Source organism: Gadus macrocephalus, chromosome 4 (genome assembly GCF_031168955.1).
Source record: "Gadus macrocephalus chromosome 4, ASM3116895v1".
In the NCBI taxonomy this organism is placed as follows: domain Eukaryota; kingdom Metazoa; phylum Chordata; class Actinopteri; order Gadiformes; family Gadidae; genus Gadus; species Gadus macrocephalus.
In genome coordinates, this window is record NC_082385.1 from 8629699 (window position 1) to 8634070 (window position 4372).

Here is a 4372-nt window from a genome sequence, read left to right on the forward strand (position 1 = left end):
AAGATCGTCCTGGCGGCCTTAAACTGACTCAACAGCGCCACCTGCTGTTGTGTAGTGTGAATCACAGGACATTTATTTGTCACGTGACTTTTGGCACTAATTTTCCGCCTTGCTGATCCGTGCGCAAATGCATTCCGATCCGTGCGCAAATGCATTCCGATCCACGCGCAGCTTTCGTGTTCCGTACTTGTAGAATTGTTTTGTGTACTTGAAGGATTTTTTTTTTTACTTTGTGTAAAACATACTGTAATTGTTTCTGAAGCAAAATGCATTAGTTTGTGAATGATGTCTTGTATTTGCAAACCACACTGAGCGAGTGTGTGAATTATTGTGCGTGAGTAAAACACGTTTTGTGTGCGTGTGAATCGTTATGCGTGAGCAAAACACGTTTTGCGTGTGTGCGGGGTTTTGGCATGATTCTAACTCCATACATTTATTCTATACTGAAAAAGCACAGTTCATAGAGTTATGACCGCAGTGCAAAGTTCGTACATTTTCAACAGTGGAGAAAATACCCCTGAAATGATCCATCTGTATGTACATGAATCTATATTAATCAGTTAAACACATCATGTAAAACTGACCTGAGTGTTTCCAGTGTACAGTCTGGACTCCCCAGTCCAGCAGAGAGCAGCTTCACTCCTGAATCCTGCAGATCATTGGAACTCAGGTCCAGCTCTCTCAGACTAGAGGAGTTGGAGCTGAGAACTGAGGCCAGAGCTTCACAGCATCTCTCTGTCAGAAGACAGCCATTCATCCTGTAGACACAATTAATAGAATATGAAAAAGTTTTGTATCTATATTTGGAAAAAATTCTGAGAGGATTTCAATAAAATGATACATATATTATTTGTATTGCTTTTAACTGGTTTTAACATTTTGCACATAAGAGGATGACTGACTTCAGTTTTTCCAGTGTACAGTCTGGACTCCCCAGTCCAGCAGAGAGCAGCTTTAATCCTGAATCCTGCAGATCATTGGTACTCAAGTCCAGCTCTTTTAGACTAGGTGAGTTGGAGCTGAGGACTGAGGCCAGAGCTTCACAGCATCTCTCTGACAAACTACAGTATGTCAGCCTTAAACAAATGTTTACAGTCAGAATATGTTGTTATCTTATGAATATTAATATAACATATCAAGACACAACTCAGCGTATATTCAAATATTTTTTTATGTAATCTGGAATACTAATTATATAATAGACTTGCTTGTATTTCAGTATGAATATAACATGGATATAACTATGACATCTGTAGTTAAAGTTGTTGCTCGGAAACTAAAAATGTTAGGCTTTGAGTTGGGAATGGTTCATTTAAATATACTTATTTATCCATGCAATAGTATTACATTACCCAACGCCAGGGGTAATTCTTTGCACACTGAGTAAAACTGACCTGAGTGTTTCCAGTGTACAGTGTGGACTCCCCAGTCCAGCAGAGAGCAGCTTCACTCCTGAATCCTGCAGATCATTGGTACTCAAGTCCAGCTCTCTCATACTACAGGATTTGGAGCTGAGAACTGAGGCCAGAGCTCCACAGCATCTCTCTGTCAGAAGACAGCCATTCATCCTGTAGACCAAATTAGTAGAACATAAAAAAGTTATGTATCTATATTTGGAAATAATTCTGAGGGGATTTCATCTAATGATACATATATTAGTTGTATTGCTTTTCACTGGTTTTAACATTTTGTACATAAGAGGATGACTGACCTAAGGATTTTCAATGTGCAGTGTGGACTCCCTAGTCCAGCAGAGAGCAGCCCAACTCCTGTATCCTGCAGATCATTGGTACTCAGGTCCAGCTCTGTCAGACTGGAGTTGGAGCTGAGAACTGAGGCCAGAGCTTCACAGCATCCCTCTGACAGATTGCAGCCACTCAGTCTTTAGACAAATTGTAAAAGAATGCGTAACTCTTCAGAGATCTTATAAATGTTCATATTTCACAAATGATTTTAATAATGAGAATAATAATAATAATAATATGAATAGCTTGTTAAAGAGAAATAAATGGACAGACGTACAGCAATTTCTTTGAGACTTTGGCGACTGGCAGCAGCCTCAGAAGAACCTCCTCAGAAGCAGAGTATTTCCTCAGGTCAAACACATCTAGTTCATTGTCTGATGACAATAAGATGAAGACCAGAGCAGCCCACTGACCAGGTTCTGGAGTTTTCCTGGAGAGACTTCCAGATGTCAGGTACTTCTGTATGTCCTCCACTAGAGAACGGTCGTCCAGCTCATTCAGACAGTTTAACAGATTGATGGTTTTCTCTGGACAGAGATCCTGATCTAGTTTCTTCTTGATATATTCAACTGTGCTAGCATTAGTCAGTGATCTATTTCCTGTCTCTCCAAGCAGGCCTCGTAGGAGAGTCTGATTGGTCTCCGGAGAAAGTCCCAGGAGGAAGCGAAGGAACAAGTCCAGGTGTCCGTTCACACTTTCTAAGGCCTTGTCCACAGCCATATTATAGAGGTGTTGGAGATCCATTATGCATTTCTTTTTTGAAAGTGAATTGACACCAGTGTTGATGAAGGTCCAAAAGACATACATGGCAGCAAGAAACTCTTGAATGCTTAGATGAATGAAGCAGAACACCTTTTCCTGGTAAAGCCCGCATTCCTCTTTAAAGACCAGGGTGAACACAGCTGAGTACTTTAAGGCTGCTCTGATATCGATCTCACATTCTTCCAGGTCTGTCTTATAGAAAATCAGGTTACCTTTCTCTAGCTGGTTAAAAGCCAGTTATCCTAGAGATAAAATAATCTTCCTGCTCTTCTTAAACCATTGTGAATCTGGTACACGTTTTCCATTATACCGAATGTTCTCCTGTAAGGACTGAACTATCAGGAAGTGGATGTACATCTCAGTTAAAGTCTTGGGCATATCTCCTTGTCTCTTCCATGTGTGGAAGAAATGCTCCAGGACTGTAGCAGTGATCCAACAGAAGATTGGGATGTAGCACATGATATACAGGCTTCGCGATCTCTTGATGTGTGAGAGGATTTGTCCAGCCAGCGTCTCCTCCTTGAATCTCTTCCTGAAATACTCCTCCTTCTGTGAGTCTGTGAACCCTCTCACCTCTGTCAACATGTCCACACAGTTAGCAGGGATCCGATTGGCTGCTGCAGGACGTGTGGTTATCCAGATGCATGCATTGGGAAGCAGGTTGCCCATGATGAGGTTTGTCAGTAGCATATCCACCGAGGTGGGCTTTTTGACATCCGTCCAGGTCCCATTCTTGTGGAAGTCCAGAGGAAGCCGGCACTCATCCAGACCATCAAAGATGAAAACTACTTTGAACTTTTCGAAGTTGCAGATTTCAGCGTTTTTGGTTTCAATGAAGAAGTGATGGACAAGTTCCACCATGCTGAACGTTTTGTCTTTCAGTAAATTTAACTCTCTGAAAGTCACGTGAAATGTGAAGTCTATGTTTTGGTTGGCTTTGCCTTCGGCCCAGTCCAGAGTGAACTTATGTGTTAAGACGGTTTTACCGATGCCAGCAACTCCTTTTGTCAATATTCTTCTGATTGGTTGAGAGTTGTCAGCAGTTGCTTGAAAGAGGTCTTCACATTTGATGAAACACGTTTCTTCCTCTGCTGGTTTCCTGGAAGCAATTTGAATCTGTCTGATCTCGTGCTCATTGTTGATGTCTCCACTGCCGCCCTCCGTAATGAAGAGCTCTGTGTAGATCTCATTGAGAAGTGACAGCTGTCCCGCCTTAGCGATTCCCTCAAACCAACTCTTGAACTTCTCCATCATGTGACACTTGAGTTTTTGTTTGCACTTAACCGCAAGAGTTTCTAAATGAATAAACAACAGCAGTAAATGTCAATGTCAGTGGAAATTGTATTCCAAATAACTAAATGTCTTGCTTCTTTTCTTCACATTTTCATAACCAAGAGTCTTACCGCTCTTGAGAGTGTGAGCCATCTCATCCTCCTTCATCCTCATCATGCAGAGCAGTGTGATCTTTCCAACTCCCTTGATGGCACTTTTCCTCTGCTGCTCTTCCTCTTCATCCAGTGCCACCTCGTCATCGCCCTTCCCAACATCATCCTTCGCCTGACCTACTGAGCATTGTGGGTACTCTGGGAAGTGAGCCCCCCAAAGCTTCGCCAGCTCCTTGTCTACAAATTTTTGCACAGTCGCCTTCACGGTTAGACTGATTGTCGTAGATTAAACACTTGAAGAGAATATTCGGTCAAGAAGATGTAATACATATAATATGTGTATATATATATCTAATATATCTAATATAAGGATGTGATGTTTTGAGGGAAGCTCCTTCTGCTTTGTAAAGGTTGATAAACAAATGTTGCATTTCCTGAGTAGAGGGGCGTTTTTTTTTTTTAAATCCTCAGGAGAACCAA

The 4372-nt window shown here is 41.6% G+C and overlaps 1 pseudogene; it reads right to left on the reverse strand.

Annotated features, from left to right (window-relative positions):
* Window positions 1-457: 457 nt before the first annotated feature.
* On the reverse strand, window positions 458-4151 carry LOC132455899 (NLR family CARD domain-containing protein 3-like; annotated as a pseudogene).
* Window positions 4152-4372: the final 221 nt, after the last annotated feature.